The sequence below is a fragment of the Dermacentor variabilis genome, unplaced genomic scaffold, assembly GCF_050947875.1.
Source record: "Dermacentor variabilis isolate Ectoservices unplaced genomic scaffold, ASM5094787v1 scaffold_18, whole genome shotgun sequence".
Lineage (NCBI taxonomy): Eukaryota > Metazoa > Arthropoda > Arachnida > Ixodida > Ixodidae > Dermacentor > Dermacentor variabilis.
The window spans coordinates 3,442,665-3,470,650 of NW_027460346.1; the positions used below are offsets into that span (position 1 = coordinate 3,442,665).

General features: G+C 43.4%; 1 long non-coding RNA gene across 2 annotated transcripts; it reads left to right on the forward strand.

Annotated features, from left to right (window-relative positions):
• Window positions 1-27,986, forward strand: LOC142568375 (uncharacterized). Of its 2 annotated transcripts, XR_012825423.1 has the most exons (5): window positions 1-198; window positions 12,041-12,147; window positions 23,574-23,718; window positions 26,500-26,552; window positions 27,674-27,986. It is a non-coding gene; the product is annotated as an uncharacterized LOC142568375 (long non-coding RNA). The 2 variants fall into 2 exon arrangements; XR_012825422.1 differs by lacking the exon at window positions 26,500-26,552 and having other exon boundaries at window positions 5-198; window positions 27,674-27,984.

Consider the following 27,986-nt stretch of genomic DNA (forward strand, 5'->3'; position numbering starts at 1 on the left):
AGCCGTAGCGCGGTAGCAGCAGTTTGTGTTGTTCGTTTGCTTCAATTTATGAGTTTTCGAGGGGAGAACTTCGTGTTGTTTCTTCAAAAACGGCGGCAACAACACCGCTTCATTTCGGTTCGGAAAGCGATTTTATTATATGATTGAAGGGTTCCTACTTTGCTGGAAATCGTGTTGCACGATTTGAACGGCACGAACGTGAGTTGACGTCAGTTATTGAAGGAGCCCTTTCAGATTGCAAGTTTTTGTAGGTTTGTTAGGAGCGTTTCTTCTTTTGCCTCTTTGCAACCTGATTGGTACAGGCTTTGAGGCTACGACGGGAGCTATGTAATGCCATGTCCTGATGTTAAATATTTGCGATACTGTTATTCGTTACTATGCAGAGTATTAAAACATGATCGCGTAGATAACATTCGCAGGCTGCAACTACAGACGTAAAATAAGCGAAACCAGAAGAATTTCGCGCGGAAGGCGCCTCAACACCGTCCGTTGACCTTGCAAATCGGCGGAAAAAACTAGTAATGGCCCCACATTTAGCTCATGGAAGTGTGTCTAACCCAATATTATGCATGAAGACAATGCAAATACCAACGACAGGCAGCGAACAAGTGCGGTCGCCGAAGGTAACGGCCGCCAACAGCTGAGACCTCTTGTACAATGATGCCAGTAAAGAGCAGCATCTGGGAACAAAACACACATAAGTAAATAAATTTCACGACACACACACAAAACAAGAAATGCTCATAGCAAGGCAACAATAATTGCAACGAAGTGTTCTTGATCAAGCCACAGTAAAAAATAGGCCAACAGTGACATTCTGAGAGCTGCCAAGCAGCCATCTCGTGTATTGCTTTTCAAGCTATTAAGCACAATATGAGCTGTCAAAAAGGAAAACACATATAATGGTGGAATCTTAGTCTGGGAAAGTAATGTGAATTAGATTAGCATAAAAAACAAATATACAACTCTGGTTTTTATGTCCTGATAACTAGAGCGTGAAGCAAACAAATTGTGTAGGCTAGGCAGACAAGACAATCGGGAACATGCTATAATGGGTATTACGCTATAGATTTAACCATCTGTTTCAGGTGAGTTAGCACATGGAAGACTTAACTAAATACTTATACATACCACTTAGGACTGAGTACTTAGTTTTGTCCAACGCTGGCTTTGCGCCAGTTTTCGTCCGGTTTGATACTGCACCGGTCACACTGTGGCCAGCCAAGCCTGCCGTTGAAAAAATTGCCACAGCAGCTTCCCGAACAAATCGGCTGTCCGTCTTTGCAGCCATGAGGCGGTTATACAGAGCTTCTGTAATGTATACATTCTTCCCCAAATGTACCCGGAACAAGTTGCATGTTAAATATTTTACTTATTGTTATGCAGCAAAAAGTACTCAGAAAGACTGGTAATTAGGAAATTAGTGACAAACTTTTCACAGCATGACACAGGATCTACGTGTTATCCCATGTTTGCTAACAAGCACAAAGCTGCGACATTAACCTATCAAAGAAGTGCGTGTGCAAACAGAAATACTTACTTGTCCTTCAGCACTTTTGTAAACAGAAGCTGTTGGCTTTCCAGAATTTGGTTCGCCATTTTCGTTTAAGTTGCTTGATGGCGTTTCTTCCGACCTGCCCTTCACTGGTCCTTCAGGACTCCTGATGGGCTGTTGTGCTGGTTTTGGTTCGCCTGCGCTCCCGGAGGGCTGCATTGCCTTTTTCATGCTCCTTTCCGAGCTTGCGAGAACTTGGTCACCGTGTGCGCTCTTTTCACAACAGCGTTTCTCTGGAATACAGGTCACCAAGAAATACCAAATGTACAATACACAAATATAAATGACATTTTCCCACTGCAAACATCATCTAAAGACAATGACACAGAATATCAGGCACGCACAGGCTCGTCTACTTTCATGGTGAAAAGGCAAGCATGTGGTCATGCTATGTGGAGTGTTGGTGCAGTCGCACATGGAACCAAACCTGCAAATATATGCAGTCGTACTTAAAGGCATAGCTTTCGCATCATCTGCATTTTGAGTGGCTTGCCAGGCCTGTGTTGTATATAGGCAAATTTCACTTTCAGTTTTGCTGCTGCGTTGGCACCAATGCTCTACTTGTCTCCCACATGTAACAGGCCGCAGTTTCACAGTTTTGAACCTAATGAACTGAACTTTCTTTTTTTCCATCAGTGAAAAAGAATATGGCCTTTCTCATTACCTTAGCAGTAACCATAATGGTATCGAATTCTTTGCCCTCAAGATACAATTTACTGGAGAGAGTGCAGTTCATTTGCTTCATGGTGGTGAATGCACCACCCGTTGATACATGTGGCATGAAAATGCATGGCAGACTTAAGGGCAACGCAGGCCCGTGCGGTGTGTATCAGATGATGCAAAGCCACACGTTCAGGTGTCGCTGCACCAGTGCAGGTTTGCGTGTATATGACCAACTGGCTGCATTGCCACTAGATTGTGCACAGTCACGTGCTTGCATGTTTACCCCAAAAGTAGGTGAGCCTGTGCACTATAAGCATACAGACAGGACAAAGATGTCACAGGAAGACAGAAGCTGCAAGTCAGTACTAGACTGAATCAGAAATTAAAGTGTTGAATAGCTGCACTAGGGGACAACTTTAACTTTGTCTGGCAATGAAACCTAGAGGGGTAGAATTTCTCAACGCGTTACTCTGCTATATAGTCGGAGCGCTTTCAGTTTTTTAGAATAGATGCTGAATCGGTGCAGCTTCCACGTACAATGGTTTTGCATTCTCCCCAAACGCGGAATAGAAAAGCAGCAAAACAAATCAAATTTAGGACCAGTATTCTTTTTCATCCTTTTGAATTTGCAAATATTTCCTTTCCCCCAGCAGGTATTGTAGATGAGAATAAGGAACTTTCAATGTTCAATATTGCAAACCTATAGGGAAAGAACTTGCATGTTAGTGAAGGAACTTGACAGATAATTGAGGAAGCTTAGGACAATGCGGAGGAAGATGGAAAAGAGAAAGTGAGATTAGACATTAGGATAAAAGCAAGCAGCAGATATTACAAATAAGGAGATGACTAGATAAGCACTGTAAAGGACTGCGTGATCATATATGAAAAACGCTCATGCAGAATGGGAGATCTCTGGAAAACACTCGATACGATGAAATTGGATCTGAAACCTGCATTGAAGATCTTGCTACAGAGAGCTTTTTCCAGCATCTCTATTCTTGCAGAGAGTTTGATATTTTCTGCTCTCAGCGTTGCCACTTCCTGCTCAAGCTCCTCTGTCTTGTGGTCTTTTTCCTCAGGGTAGAGAGCCTCCAACTGCTTTTTCCTGAATGTTGCCTCAACATTCTTTTGCCGCAACTTTGAAGTTCGTTTGTTCTTCTTCTCCTGTGCAAGAGCAAAAGGAAAAAAAAACATGAACAAGGAAGTGCATGCAAGAACATCTGACCGTGTAGCTAGCAGGGTTGCTGTAAGCTGCCCTTTGCCTATTTCCCGGGGACCAGTAGTAGTGTCAGGAGGAAACATAGTGCACTGAATTAGGGCTGCCCAATGGCCGCATTGTTACCACACACGCCTACAAGTACCAGGTGCAAGCTGCCCGACCATGCAGGTGCACCAGCGAATCAGCGCCGCTAAAAAGCATTTTTACACCACAAAATAACTTAATGGTGTTTGTATATACAGATGTTTATGGGCCTCACCTCTCGGTAGGAATCATGACTGGTGCAAGAGTCTTCTCCCGAGTCACTGTACAGTGGCATTTTCGGGCACGAAAAGCGCTTGTCCACACCTTCCATGCACGCGTCGGCCTCCTCTTTGGTTGCTGAAAATCGCATGAAATGCGCACTTGTCGATACCCGTAACAATCGCGTCATGAAACATTACATAGAAAAGCGTACTTACCAAACAACTTCATAATTTGGGCCCGGAAATAACCGCTGTTTTCTTCGTCTTCCCAGCGCACCCCATACCATCTTGTGGAGTTGAAATCCCTGAGATTTTTTGGAGAGAAATTCTTAATGCGATCGACGGACACGGCTACCTTCATTCCATCATCCCTAAACCGCACAAAGGCATACATCGTGTCGAGATGTCGAGACACACGTGCTACTGGCACTAACACTAATACTATAAGCCTCGACGACTACAGACCAACAAGTGCGCAGGCGACAATAGAACTGCTTCGTCGGCGAGACTCCGCCACACGCACATGGTGATTGATGGCAATGACGATGGGTTGGGATATGTAAAATATTCGAAACAATTTTATTGTTATAGCTTTTATAAATATATTTTGTCTTGCCGTCACGTACCTTAAATTACAGTGATAGTTACATATAATTGTTATTAAAATACGAACTATGTATTAAAATGCTTTTAGTGACAAATAAGATGATAACATGCAGCGCCAGCTTTTGATTTTTATACTCTTTAGCGCAAAGTCGTCCTGTAGGGCTGTAGGTTGCAAACTATGATGCGTGCAGCACATGTGCACCACGTTATTGGCATGCCCATGGGTTTTTCCTTCGTCCATGCCATAGAATGATGAACAGCGTTATATCCGTTCAGGAAGCTTTCCCCACGCCTTGGTGTAGGACGTGTTGGTCCGGCTTTTAGTCGTAATACTCACAGTTCAGTTTTTATTCATTCAGTCTTGCCGTGCCATTTTTTTTTATTTGTTCAGTTTTACCGTGCCGTGTACGATGCCGTGAATATACGTTTTAACGTTGGAGAGCCGACAGACACCTTAGCGTTCTGCATCATGGACCAGACGCGAAGCACTAGCGCCGGAGGGACGTCGCAGCGTCCCTCCGGCGCAGGAAGCGCAGGAAACGTTATTAGAGCCAAAAGCGCAGGAAACGTTATTTAGAGCCAGGGGAGACCTACTCCTTGCCACGGACATCGTTGCGGTACCAGGAGAGGGTCCGGGACACCCAGTCATGTTCACAGACGCCTACGCAGCTTAGAAGCTCCGGCGCTGGAAGTGCAAATGCCGGCGTGTGTGAGATTGATGACGACGATGATTTCGACGCCAGTGACCAAAACCTTGATCATGCGGAAAGTGACGAGGGAGATGGCAACAAACAGTGTGACAGTGAATCCAGCTGCTCTGAAGACTGCAGTGGTGCAGAGGAGTGCGAAGGTGATGCAGATGAATTTTGTAGCCTGTTCTCAAGCGAACGCCTTCCGAACTCAGACATAAGTGTCAGAGATGCCATGCTGACGCTAATGGCGTATACTGCATCAGTAGGCCTCAACTGGACGGATATGGAGAAGCTTGTGAATGTCATAAACCTTTTTCTTGGCATGCCCGTCCTTCCTACTTCGAGCTACATGCTTAGAAAAGCGTGGAGGCAGTGGATGGGCGGCCTTGTCAAGCGACACTACTTCTGTGAGGCATGCGAAGCTGTGATGCCTAATCCTCGTCAAAAGGATTTTTTATGCCTGCACTGCAACACCGCCAACTCGGGACAAAATTCTTTTGTTACATTGGACCTCAAGAAGCAAATTGAAGTCTTGCTTATTGACAAGTCTGTGTCAAAGGGCTTGATGGAATCCTTGAAGGAAAGGGAACTTCAAGCGGATGATGGCTCTATGAAAGACATCTGTGATGGACACCTTTACAAAGAACAGATGAAAAACTCATGGTGTGACATATCCCTCACATTCAACACAGATGGCGCGAAAGTTTTCAAGTGCAACAAAGCTTCAATATGGCCAATACAGTGTGTGGTGAATGAACTGCCATTATCCTTGCGGTGGAGTAATGTACTATTATGTGGACTGTATTTTGGAAAGGGCCACCCAAGAATGAGTCCATTCCTTGGAACTTTTGTTAAAAGCCTTAAAGAACTGAACTCTGTCAAGTGGAAGTGTGACGAACTAGTGCTGTCCTCGAAGGTGCACATCACGTGTTGTTGTGTTGATGCCCCAGCACGTGCAGCAGTGCTCAATATGAAGCAGTACAACGGCTACTTTGGGTGCAGCTTCTGCCTTCACAAAGGTGTCCATATCCGTGGTAAGTACTTTCAATTACAAGCTAGTTTATGGCCGTTTAAGCACCTATCTATTCCCATATACATGTAGATATAACAAAGCTTGAGTTAAATTAGTCAAAATTGCAAAGGCACTTCAGTGCATACTTTATTATGTAACATCTTTTGAATGTCATCTATGATAGCACTTATGGCTTTGGCATTTTACTATTTAGGGGACAATGCAAATCACACAAGGAAACCAGAGGGGCATCTTTTTTTTAGTTATTCATGCCACCTGCATGCTAAATAAAACAGCTTTTTCAGATATGTGTTTTGTCATCCCACACAGAACAATTTCAAGAAGCGTAAAAGTAAGAGTGTGATGTGATTTATGTTCCCAGGCTCTCTTGAGATACCCAGTTCCAGAGGGAGCAAGCCACCCAAATCTGAGGACCAACACAAGTGTCAGGGAAGACATGCGGGTATCTCTGCAGTCTAGAAATCCATCCCACGGCATAAAGGGAGCTTCAGCACTTGCTTACATACCCAACTTTGACTTAGTTTGGGCTGTTTGTCCAGACTACATGCATTGTGTGCTAGAAGGAGTTGCAAGGCAGCTGGCCGACATATGGTTTGGGTCAGCAGATTCACCATCATATATTGGAAAGCCAGCTCAAATCAAGATAGTGGACCAACGACTGCTCAGTATTAAGCCACCACAGTGGTTCACCCGACTCCCACGCACTGTGCAGGAAAGAGCGATGTGGAAGGCAAGCGAATGGAAATGGTGGGTTTTGTTTTATGGCGCTCCATGTCTCGATGGCATCCTGCCATCAAACTACCACAGCCATTCCTGCTTGCTGGTGTCAGCCATACACACTCTACTGAAATCCAGCATTAGCAGAGAAGACATTAGTGATGCAACAGGAAAGCTTTCTAGTTTTGTCTTCAAAATGCAGATGCTCTATGGTGAGACATCAATGACTTTTAATGTGCATCAACTTTTGCACCTGCCAAAGAGTGTGGTGGAACTTGGTCCTTTGTGGGCTCACTCCACATTTGTTTTTGAGTCAGGAAATGGAGTACTGTTAAAATTAATAAGCAGTGCAAATGGTGTGCCAGTGCAAGTTATGGAACGGTTTGTGATGCATCTACAGCTTGCAATGCTCAAGAATACGCTTAATTTGCAGCCTAAAGTGAAAGAAATTTGTGATCAGTTAACACCTCCAGTAACTTGCAAAAGTAATGAAACAAAGACTTTGGGAAGAGGGGTTGTGTGTGGCATTGTGGACAGTGAGCAAAAGAATGCATTTCTTGCGGAGCTTGGCTATATACCAGATAAAGTTACCAGCTTCCGGCGCCTTTTAGTTCGAGGCCACCTGCTTCACACCAGTGCATACCACCGTGCGAAAAAAACCAGGAACTGTACCTTCAAATGTACAATGGGTCAATTCTATACTTTGCACAATGTGTATAAACTTTGTGATAGCTCTTGCATGTTAATGTGCACACAGTTGGCCTGTGAAAGGCATCATGACATTGCGCACATCAGCTCCTGCATGCCAAGGAGAGAAAAATTGTTAATGTCTCTTGACAGAGTAGGTAGCATTTCTGTTTTAATGTCTCTGGGCAGTTCCTGCTATGTTGCAGACCTACCCAATTTGCTTGAGAAAGACTAGAACAAGTGGTAGTCCATTTAATAACAGGCAAGTCAACAGCAGTTGACATTGAAGAATTAGTGTACCATGTAGTTTGTTCCTTTTTTTTTGTTATTCGGGATTTTTTGTTATTCGGGAGGGTGGAAGGCTCCCCTAGAATACCTTGGCTTTCTTTCTTTGATGTCAACCACTGCTGAGTTGCCTTAACTTCACCTGTGCCATCACACCCTCCTTTAGTACCATCTTACTCTTACATAGAGCCCATTTACTTAACCTTTACTTCTTTTTTAGATCACCACTTCCAAATATGTTCCACATGTTTCACTGTGTAAAACAACCCTTCTTGTTCTAGTTTTAGGTATATGCAGTTTGAGCAAGCGCATGTGTGTTTAATCTGAGCCTTTCGCTAATTATGCATTATTACTGCCTTGTACATAAGTTCTTCACTAACCTGGAGTATATTTTTTTTTCCAAGCTTCATTTAGATGGCTTTCTCTTTGTCCTGCATACATTAGAAGCCCTAAAATCCTCTAAATTATGAGACAAAGGTGGTTAGATACCCAGATCCAGCCGATCTCCAATGAATCTGAACTCGCCAAGACGTCTTCAAAACATGATTGTTTTGTTATATCAAAATTAGTATTGTATTGTTATATATTGTTAGCCATTTCAGTGGCACCAATCAAGAACAACTCTTCTTTAGCTGAACTGTGCAATCTTTACACTGCCCACATTCTATTATTTATTTCTTTGTTTACTTAAATGACAATGGTGTAGGCTGCCTTTAGAAGCTCCAGCAGAGCGATTACATAGTATGACCAGAATGCATATTTTCCCTTCAAGAGACTATGAAGAAAAGCACAATTAATAAGATAAACATTTGCAAATACACCTGCTGTGCATAGTAGCAATGCAATAGTCTTGATGCTGTTACATTTCCTGTCAAAAAGATAGGTGCAAAAGAGGGCTCAGTACACAAAACAAGTGCATGAAATTACCAGTGCATCTGGACTGCAAATAAAAAAGATTTGGGAGTGCTAGAGTTGACAAGATTTTGTGAAAGGGTGTGCCATTAGCTTATTGGTTGAAGAATGAACTATAAACATTCTGCGGTTCTTGATTATGGCACTAAAATTGTTTTAATGTGTTAAGGCTATTACATTTATTGTGTTTGTCACAATTTATTAGGTTGAATGTAAGAGTGAAGTCTTATTTTAGTGCAGTTAGTGCTCAACATCTGCAAGTTATGTAATTTCTAGCAAGCTTCTAGTGTCTGGTATCTGTTACTGAGATATGTGTGTTGTATGCATTACCAGTAAACCTAAGTGCTTTCTTTCTATGCATTCTATGGTACTTATGTCTGTCTGTGTGCTGGTCCTAGACGGCACTCATGTATGTGAGTGCCGTCTAGACTATCAGGCATTTGCCTGATAGTCTTGTTTATCTTAGCTTAGCTTGGTCACAGTGTGCAATGCTTCAAGCGGTGTTCAATAACCAGAACTTTTTCGTTGCCGCTGTGAAAACATATGGGCTATGTACATTATAGCTCGTCTTAGAATCAACAGTTTCGAGGTGTTCAAAGTTCATCAGCTTGCCAAATGTCTACATTGCCTATCTTGTACTTAAAACTAGCTACTTTGTCTTATGTTTAATTACCATGTGCGCGCATTTTGTGATGCTTAGAGTAATCCTCCATGATGGGTGACATTAGCTGTTTATCACTACCAAGTACTTGCTTAAAATTGTGTTGGTCATCGAGAGACTGAATGCTTTAGCATGATAGTCATTTGCAAAAAGAAGAGAAAGCAACATCATGTGGTAGATAGAAGAGAAACATTGTTCTGATAAATAAGAAAAAGAAGTAGCAGTTGATCACATAATTTACTTGTTTTTCCCTTTTTCAATTCATTGTGGCTGTTTGAATGAAGAAAATAAAAGATTTGGAGAACTAGTTTTCTTGGTGATGGACTGTTTTCTTTAACACCGCTACAACTAAACTGACACTGAATATCTTGCAATTGTTTTTTTTTCAGCAACTTCATCCTGAAGCTTATTCTTGTGCGTCATATAAAAACCTCAATACATGATGGCTCAAAATTGTGCTGATTGCTAACTATCCTCATAAATGTCTCCCAAGTTTCACTCCTCCTGTAGCAGCCTACCTGTAGTAATGTTTTATCACCGAAGCTAGTACGAACAGTGATTTATCTGTTTTGGTAGGCAGTATTCTTTAGTGTGGTAGTTGGTGAACAGATTACATATAGCATTAGCACGAAAATTTGCCTTTTATTTCTTCCATATCTTTGGGATACTTTCTTGAGGCCATCTACTGGGTATCTCAAAGAAAATCAAGTGCAGCAGAATACAAGATGTTACAACAAAACCTTGTATGATAAAAACCAGTATTAGAAAAGTTATCAAAATTATTCGGTAGCATTTGCACTATATATCTTACGGTTAATTACAAACATATAGGTTTGTTTCAAGGTTACTAAGAACCTGCTAATTGCCTTTATAGTTACATTAGGCACCATGTAATTGAGAACTTGATGCTAGCAGGTATGTACAACATGCCTATTTGATGAACATTGCATAGGTCACTGAAGTTTTGGCGTTTACTTACAAATTTGAGGCAAACTTCATTGGTGTCTTACTTGATTTCTCCCCCCATAAAACAACTTTTTTATACATAATGGGAACATCAACTCATTTTTCTTTGCTATCTTTGAATCTGCAACTAGACACAGAGTGTCTACCATATAATCACACTTGAATCCTGACTGGCTTTGATTTTGCTATGACATTATGCCACCCAAGACTGAAAATTATGATGTTTATACATAGCTCTTATTTTTACTAATTAGCTTGTCAGTAATGTGATGTATGCCTGAAATCCACCCAGCCACGAATATATGTTACCAAAAAAATCATCCCTTTTCATAACTAAAATTCTATAATTTTAATATTTACTTCAACTCCTCATTAAAAACTTCGTATAAAATGTTCTCAAGCATATTTCTGTAATTGTAATAGGAGCCATATCAAAACTAATATGACACTTATTAGGCTAATAAAAGTTTCAACAAGACTTATACAACCTAATGAAACTTATAGAACACTAGTAGGATAATACAAATGTCAACAAGACTAATACAACCTAATATGACTGATAGAACACCTATTAGGATAATACGAATTTCGTTCACTAATAAGACTAATAAGACTAATAAGACTGATAGAAGGATGTATTAGACTAATATAAATGCTAATAGGTGCTGCACCAAAACTGATACAGAACCTATTAGACTTATAGAAATTTCTACAAGACAAATAGAACACTAATAAGACCAATAGAAAAATGTATTAGACTAATACAAATCTCTATTAGAATTTTTGCTAGGGTTACAACCAGAAAGTGGTTTTGGCACGTAAAACCCCATAATTTTTAAGCATACATATGCAACATTTCATAATGATTGAACCTCTGCAGTGGTTGAACAATCTGATGTGCACCGCTATCCCAAGCGCTAAAGATTATGACCTTTGCACATTAGCTAACTGAAATGGAATTATGAGGTCAAGAAAGGTAATGCTGTGCGGCTCTTTTCAGTGTTCCTGCGTGAAACGTAAGAAGGCTATACACAAATCATGGATAACTTTAAATAACTTTTGCATGTATTGTTTTGGTTGCATAGACATAATTAAAAAAAATTTGTTTAAGCAATACACTTTAACCTTTAGTTGCCCTTCATTATAGTTTTACTGAATGGTTTTTGTGCTGCACTAACCAATGTGACTCTCAAGACAGCTGTGTAACTTGCAGGGTTGTCACAGAGTAATGTGAAGTCTGCATCTTTTTCAATTTTTGTTCAGAGCATCTTAATGTTTTCTTTGTTATGTATTATTACTTTTAGAGCATCTGTCTTCACATGGAGATCACATATGAAATTCTGCATGAGCGATCACTGTCCATATGACATTCTCTGCCGATGGTAGAGAGACGTCCGGTAGCCTTTCTCACTGCCAAAGGAAAACCTTGGATTAAGTGATTTGCAACTGTCATTGAATGTGACCTTGAAGTAATGTAGAGTTAGTACGGCTGCAAAGAGAAAGCAATGGCAATATATTTGAGACACCAAACAAGGCTAACATAAAAAGTGCCTTTTGTTTGTTGAATAGTGAGCTGTCACATTTGCACTCTTTCCTTGACATAAGGCAGTGCAGCTTAAGGCTGGTAATAGCCAGTGTGCTATTATTTTGCTATATTAATTTCAGTAGTTCATGCTACCTGCATTTGCTGATCAATTACAGCTTAAGTCTGTTAATAGCCAATGTGATATTATTTTGCTATTTTAATTTAATTAGTAGTTCGTGCTACCTGCATTTGCTGATCAATGTATGAATTTCAGAGGCTGCTAGGGATGGACCCAGTGTGAGCTAATATGCTGTTGCACTATCAAAAAAGTGGCATACTGGCTGACAGAACCACTGCTTGAGTGTCATCTGCGACTCAAAGGTAAATGTGAGGCATTTTATAACTTCAGTTACATAGAATCCTTACTGTGTTTTCTGACGATGAGCAAAACGAGAACAAGGTGAAAGCAGGAGCCAACGTTTTGACAAGTAGACTTGTCTTCTTCAAGGCGACATATGCTTTCCCCCTCTTTCTACTGTGTTTTCTGACATATATGAAGGTGAGCTATACTTGCATTTGTTGGTGTAAAATCTTTTAGCTTTTTAATTCAGTTATAAATATAAGTCTGAACTCTAGCTTCCCAAATTTCAATGTTTAAATGCTGCCAGCATCAGGAAAAGGATTTTTGTGTTGTGCTATTTGTCAGTAAGCAATATGACCTTTCCCTTTTGAAGTTTACCATATTCAATGTGAATTTACATCAAAACAATGATGATGAGGTTGTTTGTAGTTGTTTGTACTGACGAGAGGGTTCTTAGTTTTCTTTAGGAGTATACCACCAAATTTTTGTCTTGTTTTTATACCCTTAAGGGATAGCTGTCTTATTATGCTATGGAGCTTCATTCCTTGTTTGATAATACATAAATGTTAATAATAACTGCCTTTTAATGTGACAGTTCAAAACATGCACCAAGTGTAGTGTGGCTTCGGACGTGAAACGGAAGTCTGTTCATGTCATCAAAACTTGAATCTGGTAGTCTTGTGGTACCAGACAACTGACGCATACACACACACTATAACCATGCTGTGAAAACGGTGATTGTACAACACTTGACAGGATAACAGGGGAGAGAGTCCTTAAAAATTTGATGGCTTTTAATGAAAGTCATTATATCACTGTCAACTACTGCATTGAACCAACTGGCTCGTGACACCACATGAATCCTAACTATGGCTTCAGTGATGTGAATAGTCTCCTGCTTCACGTCTAAAATAGTGTTGCTGTTAGCAGCAAGTGCTACGGTTGTGTGGTCAATATTTTATAGTTGGAATATGAGGTCTGACTCAGAACTGCGTGCAGTATGCTTTAAAATTCATTTCAGAAGCAGAAGGTACCAGTAAGAGCATAAGAGGATCTGTGGTTGATAATAATGAATTCTTCCCAGAGCGCCAAGATCTATCCTAGTGGGCTTTGTTGTTAAGAGTAGGATACATATTTCAGAATAAATAAATGGATGCTTTCCACCTTAGAAAAGGCACAATATAACTTGAAATAACCGTGTATATAACTATCTAGGTAGAGACAACCTTTCCTAGTTTTTTAACAGAATGCAAATATAAAAGTGTAATTTGTGGATCATATATAAATAACTACAGACAGCAGGTTACACATATAAATCCTCAAATTTATATTTTATGGACACCTTTCTCATTTTGTACACTTATTAGCTACACAGTCAGTTTAGCTTGGAGCTGATGTGTGACTGTGTCGGCAGTAATATATTTCTTGACGTACAAGCCTACATATTTTACTGATGTGCTATCACGTATTTTTCATGACAGTTACAAAATGTCTTCCCCTAAAGAGAAACAGAAAAAAAAGAAAAAAAGAAGGAATGTCTGACTGCCGGTGATCTCGTCTCTATGCCCGCTTGATCATCTTGTAAATAAACCCATCTCATCCATAACAACTGTAGTGGACGGTGCTGGGTAATCGCTCTGGACAACCTTCTTCCACACGCTCTCCGATGAAGCCAGCGCTTGATTGGACTACTGCCTGAAGACACGGGCACGAACGAACTGCAAGCAGCTGGCGGCACCCGTGACTTAAGCCTGCAAGATGACAGTGAGCACCCTAGGCAAGTCATCTGCTGAATCCCTCAGAAAGAACTATGCACCTTTTGCAGCAAAGCTGAGGAGGACATTGACGACTAGCTGAAGTACTATCAGAGGGTAAGCGGCTGCAATGGCTGGAACTCAACAGCGCGACTTGCTAACGTCGTTTTTTTTTCTCACCAGAACCACACTTCTCTGTTTCGATAATAATGAGACCACAATGACATGTGAAAGGTTCGTTGAGGAAATCAAAATATGCACAACTTAACTGTAGAGGTACTGAAGCTGTGCAGAATTGTGAAGATGGACATGTCGGATGAAGACAAGGTTGGACATCTCCTGAAGGACATCGCTGAAGATATCTACAGTTTTCTTATGTCAAAGGAAGACTTGCGCACTTTGTCTGATTTAAGACGTTACTGCCGTGCTTTTGAGGCGCTGAAGACACGACGAGTATAGCCAAAGTTTGGTAGACTTAACGTGGCCATGATCGCAAGCGTGGACATATCCACCTCCCACTACACTGCCTTGTTAGTACGTAAACTCGTTAAAGAGAAATTGGTGCACTTTGAAGCACAATGTGGAGAAAGAAACGCAGGGCGAGAGTACCACCAATGCACACTTAACATACACTGTCCTGAACAGCCGGTACTTTGCCACTTGCAAACTAACAGTAAATGTTGGCCCTTGCATGATAAATGCATCCGTGTCAACATGGCGGGGTTCCGGCATCCTTTGCGTATCTCCGAACGAGGTCAGGTCACACCACCCCAATGCCTTCTTCCCTGATACAGCTAGCCTCAGACCCCGTTTTATGACTACCCTGTGTACTGCTGCCTATTTGCTTTAGCTGTGGAAGCCATGGAGATTTCGCCAAGTATTGTCGCCAACGGCAGCAGCAAGTTTCGGCCATCCCCGATTACCAATCTGATTACCATCCCCAATTACCGATGACAGACCGCTGCGCCTCTTCGCAAACATCCGAGTGAATGTGCATCTTGGCATGAGTCCCCAGCTTCCGACTAGTCTTACTCCATCTCCGACCAGCTATCGCCTCTCGCTATGACCTCGCCGTCGCTCCCTTTCACCACCATCCAGCTGGGAAACTAGCTGGTGTGAACGATAAAGATGAGGTCACGAGACGGTCGCGAATTTTTTCACCTGTCGCCATGCTAAAAAACAAAGGGTGTGTCTGTGTTGATGGTCTAAATACTGATGTCTGAGTGGATACTGGCGCTACAGTTTATGTAATGAATGCTTCGTTTAAAAGTCATCTTGGACACAAAGTTATGTTCGCATGGGATCAAAAGAGTACTTCTTGTGGAGTTGAGGGCGAACCCCTGAGGCCCATTTGTGTTTGCTTTGTTATAGTTAGTGTTGGTGGACAAGATTTTCGAACTGAATTTGTTGTTTTGGAACATGCCACTCACATCATCATCCTTGGGATTGACTTTCTTGGTGAATGTGGTGCAATGTTAGATTGTGGGGCTGATGAAATTTCTCTTTGAAATCACGTGATGACGCACCAGCAGTATCTGACGGGCACAAGCGGGGAGTATTTTCTGTGTTCCACGATGTCGTTTTACTGCCTCAGGCTGCAACATTTGTTCCGGTGACTTTGACGGAGTGCTCTCTGCATCGCTGTCATGGTTTGAGCTGTACTCCCCTACCATGTTGAAGAAAGATATACTGGTTCCTCGATCCATTATAGAATGTGTAGATGGTCGTGCTCACGTGTGGACAGTGAACACATCTTCGGAGCAAGTTTTATGGCTGACAGCACTCAAGATGGCCACCTTTGACTCAGAAACGACTGTCTGTATTCATGCTGTTCACGCTTCTACCGACGCAAGGGCAGCAAATCGCAGCTACTCCGTAGAATTCTACTGCATGACAAACAAGTTGCTATCCTTTTCGGAGTGGTAAGAATTGCAAAATGTGCTCGTCTGCTACCGTAATTACTTGAATCTAGGCTGGCCCCGATTCCAAGCCGACCCCCGAATGTCCAAAACCAGAAAAAATCCTAAAGCTTACCTCGAATGTAAGCCCAACAAAAAGGTGAGGGCGGTGCTTACAATATGGAAACAGTATTTATTTAATATGAGGCTGCCGAGCTCACTGTACATAATAATCGCTGCTAGCCTCGTACGTTTGTGGACACGCACTGACTCATGCGCAGACAGTGCGGCACGGCTCGTACGCGTCGAAACATGGCACAGTCTTGGTGAATAGCTCCTCTCTGTTATGACGCGCTTCCTTATCGCTATCATCTCCTCGTTGCGGCACGCGCGAAAGTCGTCTCCCGTTGCCCCCTACAGCGATGGACGTTTTCCTGATGCAGAAGTCCCGTCCAGCTTGAATGTTTGACAATACCTCTGCAGCTAGCACAACTTTTCGTTTGTGGCATTGCCTGTTGATGCCATTGCGTTAATGCCACACCACACGCCGATACATAGCCATCATACTGACGTGACATAGGTCAAAATGACGAAGTCGCTCATGTACTTCGGTTGGCTACTGGCCCGGCTAGTAGCGGCTGCAATACTGACTTTTCTAGATAACGCTGGCTATGTACCATATTTATCATTTTCAATTGCGAACTGGCAAGTTTTTTAGAATCCTAGAATCTAAGCTGACCCTAGAATTTGGTATATGATAATTTGAAAAAAAAAAACTATTGGCTTAGATTTGAATAAATGTGGTATGCGCCAGTATTCGATTTCGTCCAAGACGAGCGTCACTTTCGCTTCCTGAGTCATGAACACAACACCGCATAAACACAGGTCAAGTGATGACTATTCGCCAGAAGCTGCATCGCGTGTCTCCTGCAGAACGAAAAGTAATCGACAAGCAAGTTTAATGTCATGCCTTTCGGTTTATGCAATGCGCCAACAACCTTCGAAAGGTTTATGGGCACAGTGCTACGCGGATTAAAATGGGAGATCTGCATGTGCTACCTTGATGACGTAACCATTTTTGGCAAAACACTTGAGAAGCACAATCAGCAACTTGGCATCATGCTGGACTGCATACAGAACGCTGGACTGGTTTTAAATTCAAAGACGTGTCACTTGGGAAACATCAGGCTCTCGCGCTCGATATTCTCGTCGACAGAAATAGTGTATGACCTGGCCATGAAAAGATTGCTGCAGCGCACAATTTTAGCCAAACACAGACAGCGAAAGACATTAGCAGTTTCCTTGGCCTGTGTTCGTATTTCCACAGGTTCATTAATAACTTCGCCCAACTTACTCACCCACTCACCTGCCTCCTTCACAAAGACAATCTGTATGTATGGACTACAGAGTACGAGGACGCATTCCATCAGCTGAAGTACTTCCTAACTTCTAAGCCAGTCTTGCGCCATTTCAATCCGGAGGCCGTGGCTAATTAGCTACACACTGATGCTAGCGGTGTGCGCGTTGGCGCCGTTCTCATTCAACTTCATCATGGGTTCCAGCGCGTCATTGTGTACTCAAGTTGGACACGGACGATAGCGGAGTGAAATAACACTGTCACTGAATTTGAATGCCTCGCAGTAATTTTCGCCATCCAGAAGTTTCGACCATATCTTTATGGTCACCCTTTCAAGGTAGTGACGGATCATCATTCCCTTTGCTGGCTTGTTGGACTGCGGGATCCTTCTGGGTGGCTGGCACGTTGGGCGTTGTTAAGCCTTCAAGAATACAACTTTTCTGCCGGCTACAAGAGCAGTCGGTGTCATACCGATGCTGACTGCTTGTCTCATCTCCCGTTGCCACACTCCTATGCTAACGACGACTTCGATGACTACCTTGCCAGCATTACCGAGTTTGCTGACTTCAGTGCCTTTAAATGTGAACCACATTGTGATCCCACACTGATATCCCTATCGGAGGCCACCCGCACATCAGGTGACGGCCTGCTTTACAAAAAGAGCTACCCTGCTGACAGCGCTTCGTTGCTCCTCGTCGTTCCTGAACGCCTGCGTACTGAGATTCCTCGCGCCATGCATGATGACATCACAACGGGTCACCTCAGCTTTGCTCGCACGCTTCATCAATACGCTAGCGTTTATACTGGCTGAAGTTATAGAAGAGCACAAGACAATACATTGGCAGTTATCCAGGTTGCCAATGTCGTAAGAAGCCGGTGACACCTCCTGCAGGCTTTTTGCAACCAGTGGAACCACCTATTTGACCATTTGAAAAAGTTTGTATAACTTGCTGGACCCCTTTCCCAAAAGCTCTACCAGCCGTTGCTGGATTATTGTGTGCGTCGACTACTTGACTCGCTATACTGAGACTGTGGCCCTTACCACTGCTACTGCCATGGTGCTCCACGTGTTGTTATAAGTGACCATAGATGGCAATTCACTGCGGACGTGGTTGAAGATCTGCACCTTTACGGTTCTACTTATCCCCATCCAACGCTATGCTACCAACAAAAGAATGGCCTCACCAAACGCGCAAATTGTACGCTTACCAATATGCTCTCACAGTATGTCTCAGCTGATCACAAGAATTGGGATTACGTGCTGCCCTTCATCATGTACGCATACAATACAGCCAACCACGAAGTAACCGACTATGTGCCTTTCTATGTGTTGTATGCTCGCAGTCCCCAAACGTTCTTGGACAAAGTTTTGCCATTCACACTGAACAAAGACACATGCATCACGCAGACATTGTGTCATGCTGAAGAAGCGTGTCGGCTTGCTTGCCTAAGAACACTCTCTTCACAAGTTTCAACCCAAGCACACTATGGCGCCCGGCATATGCCTGTCACTTTCGATCCAGACGTTCATGTTTTACTGTAGACTTCTATGGAAGAAAGGCCTGTATCGCAAGTTTATCTGAACGTATAGCGGTCCATTCGTGATACCCAGCCAATTAAATGACGTAAACTGCGTCATAGCAAAACTGACCTCCATTAATTGCTGTTTGCGGAAGACACAAGTGGTTCATGTTGCCCGCCTGGAACACTACGATCATAGGGTTCCGGAATCAAGCACTACCAATCATGTGGTATCCTATCTCGCTCGGTGAGCTTCGTCTGCGCCGGAGGAAGATGTTACGCTGTGCGGCGGAGTCGACAAAAAGAAGGAATGCCTGACTGCCTGCACTCTTGTCTCTGTGCCCCCTCAATCATTTTGTAAATAAACCCATCTCATCCGTAATGATATTTTTAAGCCAGTCTGAGTGAGGGGCACTCATTTTGCTGACCTACAACTAGAAGAGCTGTCTACAGCTCACTGCAGCTTTTGCATGGTGAGCTGACGCACAACTATGCGACACCAGTCCCAGGTACATTTTGGCCGACCATGATGCGCCTAAAATTACCCTCTTCCATGCCTTGGACGAGCGGGTTCATCCGTGTTTCTGATAAACACGGCCAAAAATGTGCTCAGGTCATCCATGTTGATCCATTTTTGTTTAGATTTCAGGTGTAATACCATAGCACGGAAGGGGTTGAGAGTTCTTACTTGGCCGCAAGAACCCTAAGATCAGTCTTTGCTGCTTGTAGCCATTTGTACAACATCCAAGCATTTGTATCTACCATTGAGAAATCTCAACCATTTTCTATTCCTGATGCTTGCTGCCGTCACAGAACCTTTTCTGCTACTATGTTTTCTCATCTTCCTAAGCAGAGGTACAGGGTCTTCCACTCTTAGGGTGAACACTACTCAGCATGGCGCTGCTCCGCGGAGGGCAGCGGAGGCTGCCCTCCGCGCGCAGGAATGAATGAAGGAATGAACAGCACAGGCGCACTGGTTACTAAGGGAGGTGCTTCGTGTCGTCTGCTACAGTGCTGGAGTGCGCCGCTCTAGCTCTGCTGTGAGTACACTTCACCAAACGCAGGCGACAGAGTTGGCTTCATGGGAAAGCGTGCTTTACTCACTACAGAATTTTCCGGCTGGTTTTGTCTACAGCCTGCTTAGGCAATATGCAATAATAGAAACAATCTTCTCAGCGCCTAAATGACTTCCCTTTTTTTTCTTCTATGTGATGAGGGTAAGAGAACAAAGTTATTTATTGCGTGCTCTTTATTAGGCTGAGGTGATTTTATTCTACTGCCACAGCTGTTGGTGTAGTGCATCCGGAGAAACCCATCAGGCGCGCTTTCGATCATTGGGGTCATGACGTGATGAACCTAGCTTGCCGTTTCGCGCATCTCTTAATGCTATAATGAAATTGGTTAATTAAGAAAATGGCCGATACTCGTCATAAATTTCACAGAAAATCGGGGAGGGATTGTTCAATCGTGCTTATATACTTGATCATGTTTGTCATTGATTGTACCATTAAGGAGGGCATAAAAGAACTTTGACACCAACTGAGGACATACATCCACTGCTCTGCAGCTCTCTTATTGCCATGCTAATGTTGCTCGTAACTGTGCCTGGATCGCTTTAAGTCATGTAGAAAACTGCTCACTCCGGCATAGCAACTGTTTTGGGAGTAATCTTACATGCCATTTTCATCTTTCTAGATCCAATGAAAAATACAAGTCATTTTTTTACACACTTTACGTAAAATCGCCGAAGCGGTGCTGGCCATTGTTGCATGTGTGTCGCAGGGATATCACATTCTTATTTAGAGGAATCATCGATCAATCCTTTGATGACATTGATAAGGTAATGTAAAATAGGGAAACAAGCTTAGAAGCTTGTTAACTTAAACAACCTTCCTTAGCCAGCAGCTACAGGCCAATAGCGCTAACAAGCTGTCTGTGCAAAGTTTTTGAAATAGTAAACCGATGCTTAATCTGCTTCCTAGAAAGTAACAACAAACTAGACCCCCTTCAATGTGGTGTCAGAAAGGGAAGGTCAACAATAGACCACCTTGTCCGCATTGAGGCAAACATCAGAGATGCATTTATTCATAAGCAGTTTTTACTTTTAGTATTTCTAGACCTAGAGAAAGCGTACGACATGACATGGCGATTCGGGATCCTCCACGATCTTTCCGCGATGGGCGTCCGTGGGAACATGTGAAATACAATTGAAAGCTATCTGTCTATCAGGACTTTTCACGTAAAAGTAGGCAATGCTTTATCTTAACCATTCACCCAAGAAACTGGTGTTCCGCAAGGGGGCATGCTTAGTTGGACACTCTTTATTGTAAAAATGAACACCCTGCATACAGCCGTTCCACGCGCAATGTTTTATTTCATGTATGTCAATGATGTGCAGGTCAGTTTCAAATCATGCAATATTGCTATCTGCAAACGACAAGTGCAGCTTGAAATAAACAAATTGTTTAATTGGGCGGATAAGAATGGCTTCAAAATAAACACCCAAAAAAGTGCCTGCATACTTTTCCTAAATAAGAGAAGGGTAGCACCACTGCCTAGTATTACGATCAAGGGAGACCAACTCTCTGTGAGCAGCTAACATGAATTCCTGGGAATCACTTTAGACTCTGAACTCATGTTTATCCCCCATATTAAGAATCTGAAAATGAAATGTCTGAAAACAATGAACCTTCTAAAGCTTCTGTCACGCACAACACGAGGTAGTGATCGAAAGTGCCTTCTGAACTTATACAAAAGTCTTGTCCATTCCTGCCCTGATTACGGAGCTGTAGTGTATAATTCTGCAACACTAAGTGCATTAAAAATCCTGGACCCCGTCCACCATCTAGGTATCTGTCTCACGACCGGTGCTTTCAGGACAAGTCCAATCCAGAGCCTCTGCATAGAGTCAAATTAGTGGTCACTTCATCTGCAGCGGTCATACAGCAGTTTTACATATTTTCTGAGAGTATAAGCGAACATTGAACATCCTTCTTATTCAACCATAAACGATCTGGCCGCTGCTACGCTCTTCCATAACTGACCTGCAGTGAGGAAGCCGTTCGCTTTGCGTGTGAGAAACCTCATTAAAGAAAAGGGTGTTCCACTTCTTGAACATTGACCTATGACTCAAGCGAAACTGTTACCGCCATGTCAGTGGCAGCTCATAGACTGTGATATGTCGTTTGTAGATGTCAGGAAGCATGTGCCAGGGACACATATTAAAATGCATTTCCTAGTACTCCAGTATAAGTACTCTTGCACTGAGTTTTACACGGACGCTTCCAAGTCACATGCAGGGTTGTCTTACGCAGCCATCGGCCCATCTTTTTCGGAATCCGGCGCACTGCACCCGGAAACAAGTATATTTACATGCGAGGCCCATGCACTATTGTCTGCAGTGAAGCATATAAGGAAAACTTCGAAAAACAGTCATATTTACAGACTCCCTAAGCGTCGTAAAAGCCCTGAAGTCACTCTGTAAACACAAGAACTCTATACTTCTTGAGCTCTACTCCGTTCTATTTAGAGCGCACATATCTAACCGGCATGTCGTTATATGCTGGGTACCTGGCCCTAGAGGCATCGAGGGTGATCTTCTAGCAGATGAAATGGTCACATCCACTACAACGCAAGCTACTCTTACCGCTGCGGTCCCTGCTACAGGTCTGAAGCCTATCTTACCAAGGAAACTGCGAAACCACTGGCAACGCTTGTGTGACGCGGAAACAAATAATAAGCTGCATGTGATCAAGCCACAGTTATGTTTGTGGCCCTCTGCAACAAAGTCACGCCGAACAAATGTCCTATTCTGTCCTCTCAGAATAGGACACACATTTGGCACCCATAATTTTCTACTTACTGGAAATGAACCTCCCACCTGTGGTACATGTGGGGAGAGGCTGACAGTCCTACTGGAGTGTCGGGAAGCCGAAGCTGAGAGAAAGAAACATTTTTCTCTGGCATACCGCTATTTTATCTCACTTCACCCGGCTATGTTTCTTGCTAACGAACCGCTTTTTAACTCCAAAGCAGTCCTCGGTTTCTTGAATAAGGTTGTCCTACATGTTATTAGTCCCACACATTCGTAGCGCTTCCTCTCTTTAGAGGATGCCGCTGTGATAGCGGTATTGTATAGCACATGCCTCCAGGCCCTCGTGTTTCAAGTGCTTTGGTGAGGAAGTAGTGCTGTGGCAAATCTGTGCATTTGACATGTTTTGTATATCATATCATTTTTCGCAATGAACTTTAAGGCTCATAGTACACGTCATTAGTCATCGCCATAATCTTATTATACATAGATTTTATGCACTTTCCAGTGACTATTTTTAGGCCCTTTTACAGCAACGTCACTTCAACATCATAGAACCAATCCCTCCACTGTGAAGTCACTAACACTGGCATGGTGCTCTATGGCCATACCTGGCCCTTGCGCCACTAAAAACCCCACATTCATTCAAGCTTCTTTCTGCTCATGCATATTGCCTAAGCACTCTGTTCGCAAGCTGCAGACGTATGCTCAAGTGAGTGAGGCATGCTTTCCCGCGAAGCCAGCTCGGTCGCCTGCGTTTGGTGAAGTGTACTCGCAGCAAAGCTAGAGCTGCGCGCTCCAGCGTTGTAGCACATGACGCGAAGCACCTCCCTTAATACCCAGTGCACCTGCGCCGCTTTGCTTTGATGCGTGGCCGTGCCAGACGCACTGACGCTCTTTGGAGTGGTGCCCCTCTGAGCCGTGTTCACCCTAAGAGTGGACGACCCTGTACCTTGTGCATATTGGAAGACTTGTTATGAACATATTCAAAAATGTGTGAAACTCACGATGTGTGCCTGGTATGACTACATTATTTGCTAAGTGACACTAAATGGGCTGCGAATCATGAAAATGAATGTGCAAACAAGCTATTTTAACTTTCCAGACTTCCACGTCATTGGGCTGATGAATTCAAAGCAAGAATATCCGGGCCTGGCTAGCTGTGTGCAGTCTCCCATGCCACTCCAGATGGCCAAAGCGGTCATCTTTGGTGCATTGCTTGGGTGGAGGCTGACTTATTCTCGCATCTGGTTTGTGCACATATTTTATTGTAAAGCTTCCTTTGTCCCTTTTGGTTATTTTGCATGTGCTGGCAGTCTTGCCAAGCAGATGCTGCTAATAATTTCACACAAGTTGTCACTAAATTAAAAAAAATTGCGTAGGTGATGTTGGGATTTGAACCAGGCTTCCCCAGCACACTAGTGCAGTGCTCCACCTTGTAGGCCACACATACAGTCATGGCTTGAGAGAATAACTACGCACCTTACCAGGTGCTTTGAGATGGCACGTGAGCCCCATGACATAGCAACAACTTGATTGGGAAAAAAAATGTCAGTTTCGTCCTGTCCTTCTGTAGTGGCAGCTAGTACTTTGACATACTATCCACACTGCACCGCCTTTGTGATCAGCCCAGTTCACAATTAGTTAATTTTGCGATTGGCACATATTTAATGAAAGAGGTTGAGAGGTTTCTCTGCCTGAATACAATGGGCAGTCAAGCCATTGCCCCTGTTTTTGTTTCATGCACTTGCAACAGACATACATTTGCTCACGTTACATGGTACATGGACACATAGGGCTGCCGGCAACACTTTGCAATGACAAAGAAGAGTAAATAGATACGGAAGTATAAAATAACATATTGTTATGACGCAACCAAGAGTGGCACTGGTCAGAAGAAGACTATTTAACGTACGTAGGTGGAATCGGTCTCAATAGCCATCTTGTTTATACATCGTTGTCTCTCTTGTAAATATTCTGAATACATCATTATATGTGACTTCTGCAGCGTAACAAATTGGTGAGAGGTGCGGGGTACCCACAAGAAAACAAGAGAGCTCTGCAGTGGTCGTCACCTCGGACTGGACAACATGACAAACAAAGCAGGACCCGACATGGTGTGGCCCACATCAACGCCTACAACCCCGATGGTTCTGCTGGCTCAGCCGCGGGATCCAAGGACGTTCTGCAGCACTGGCCACCCCGACATAGAAGACTGGATCGCCACGTACGAGCATATAAGTGCCCGCAAGAAATGGGATCCGGCGAATATGTTGGCTAATTTGGCCTTCTACCTACAAGGCACGGTGAAGGTGTGGTATGACAGCCATGAGGAAGAGCTTAACGAATGGGACACATGCAAACAGAAGCTGAGGGACTTGTCCGGCCGTCCTGCCGGGTGGAAGAACACCACTAAAGAAGAACTAGCGACTCGCACCCAGACGTGTACAGAATCATATGTCTCGTACATCCGGGACGTGCTGGCTCTGTGCTATAAGGTCGGCAGTGATATGGCTGAATCAGACAAGGTTGGGTTGAGAAGGTTGCCATGGCTGCCTGTCAGCTTGAGAAATCCAGAAGAAACACTGAGGAGAGATCGCCACAAGCATCTCGTCACATACTTCTCACTGGCTTGCATGAGAAGACCCTATGTCTGTCATCCTTGCGTGCTTTATGCGAAGCTTGCCGACATCCTTCTCCAAGGCATGCAGGTGATCCACATAGTGCAGCGGAAGTTTCCTCGCGACAACAAAGCATTGGAGGGAACTAAATCATCTTCTGGGCCTCCTGTGAGGACAACATTGAGGCAGCATACCCTACCGCATCATTGTTGCCATCGTCGCCGTCGCTATCCAATGCAAGCACATTCGCGACGATCGCCTCGTCTGTTAGAAGCACTTATACCCTTGTCAAATAGGCACGGTAAGTGCACTTATGGGGAGTGCACTTCAGGACCTTAAGTGACACTTTAGTCTACGCTGTGCCAAATGGGAAAACAGAGCGCGCTCGCACTAAAAGAAATGGCGACAGACTAAAACCATGTTTTTTGAAGATGTAGATTAAAATTTAGAAAAACCTTCTAAAAAGCTACTGCTTTAGTTGTATCATAAATAAAAAACAATGACAATCTATATTAACTCAAGAAAAAACGAAAATATTTTTATCATAAGAGTGTTGCAAGTCAAGGCTGGCCAAGACGAATGCCTAGCCAATCCAGAACAAGATGCTGGCGTGCGACGAGGTGGCATTTCATCCTGCTAGAACAGAATATAAGCGCGTTCTGTTCTGATTATTTTGTTAAAAGCTGTTCAACAGCTAGAATGAACTTCTGTGTCGTTTTTCTATGCATTACATTCTGTATAGTTGAAACCGCTGGTGGCGAGGCTACGCACTCGACCAGCAAAGTGCTTTCTGTGAACGCACTCCGACTGGAGTGCACTCTCTGCGAGTACACTCCGCTTGCGACGTTTAGATTTGGGAAAGTGCATTTAAAACCGAATGCAGAGTGCGTGCCTTTAACTTGCCCACTTGACAAGGGTGTTAGTTCCAAATCTATAGCCATGCGCTTTCTTTTAACTGGCGACGTCGTGCATTGCTGATGATTAGCTGGCGGATCAGCCGTCTTCGGTTTCGGCGGCGAATCAGATGAGGCTGATAAACCATGTGGCCAGGAATGATTTCGACGCAACCAACAAAGACGAACGCAAGCGATTAAGCTGTTTGCAGAACTGTACTGAATGAGGAGCCAGCAAGCAACATGTGAAGAATCTATACTCTCTGACAACTTTCTGTGGCTATGAAGGGAAAGCTATGGGGCAGAGCTTCTGCACATCTGTTACCGCACCGGTGCCGGACAGTGCTTTTGGTTGCTCAGAACAGACGCTGAATCGACACAGCTTCCACGTGCAATGGTTTTGCGTTTGCCTAGACGCGGAAGGAAAAGGCTGCAAAATAAGTAAACTTTTGCATTCAGTGGTTTATTTTGTCTTGTTTAACTGTTGCTAATAAAGCGTTTGTTTTCTCTTCCCCAGCTTAAACAAATGTGGATGAAAACGTGGGACTCTTTTCAGAAGCGCTCTTACTTGTGAGTGTTTTGCCTCCGTAGCTTTTCCTTCATTGCCAAAGAAAGTTGCCCGTGACAGGAGCATTGCAGTTGGCCTGGTCCATTCGTGTTTCGGAGGGTGGCACGGTGTAGAGCTATGGCTGTAGCCCATTTGTGTTCGGAGGGGTGGAAGGGCGACGGGAGAGAGGCGTGCGGAGGCCAGAAGTGAGTGTGTGGCTGCTGTTGGAGCAATGGGCCATCATGCAGTGGCTCGAATTTCTCGTTTTCTTTTTTTTTTCTTTTCAAAAATTTCGCATTTCCCTACGTTTCGGCTCAGACACCCAGCAGCCATAATTCATTGTTATAACCAGTAATGCAGCATTGTATAATTGTTGTAAGCGGGCTATTTCACCATGGAAAACATACAAAAGTTGACGGTGCAGCAGCTTCTCAATGTTATCACCGATACATCGTTAAAACCAGTACCGTTATAAGTGGGTTCAACTGTAACTTGAAGAGTATGTAACTATCTAGGTAGAGACAATCTTTCCTACTGAATATAAATGCATAATTTATGGATCATATATAAATCTTTTACATCTAAATTTTATAATATTACGACCTGCAGAGTAAATCATATGCCCCGTGACATTCTTGCACCCGTCTCATGTTCATTTTCCCCTTAAGATATTCATCATGTGGCTATGATGACACTGCCTCTTGGGTTGACAGTGTTACCCTTTAGCAAGAGTGATATGTCATCTTTCTGTCATCTTGCAATGCTTGTTTCAAGGACCAACGTAGCTGATTCACGGCACGCATCTGCATACTGCAACACTTCGTGTGCGCATTTACCGAACGGTTCACTGCATCCATTGAGATGCATATGCCTCCCAGTGCTGACAAGTCATTGTGTAGTAAGGGCATGTGAGGATCACACCTATGCTACCTCGAGTGACGTTTTTCCATTCCCCACCAAGTGGGCAGGGACAGAAGGGGTGGTGGGTAGGTGGCGGAATGGGGAGCTAGCGTTGGTAGCTTGTTGAACTGAAGTGTTCATTTGCAACTTCTACATTGTGTTGTACTTCATTTTCTTTTCTTTCAATTTCCACCTGTGTCTTTTTACAAGCGGTTAACTTACGAATGCATAAATGTCTTTGCAGACATGCCCCTATGCATCGGGGCTGAGAAAATGTGTTTACTCTGGAAACTGGGTGGATTGCGCACTGGTGGAGGGGTAAAACCCAGAGGTGCACGAAGGCACTGACGAGATCTCAAGCAAAAAGGAAAAAAAAAAAGAAAGCTGCCCCAATAGGACCAAGAGGGCTGCCCTGCAGGTGTTCAAGTCATTCTTGAAACAAGAGATGCTCAAGCTCTTGGGAAGCCTGGTTCTGCTCCAGGGTGCAGCATGTGTTGTGAGGTTCACCAGTGTTCAAAACGTTAATAAAAAAAAATAACTACTTTGTGGTTGGTTTC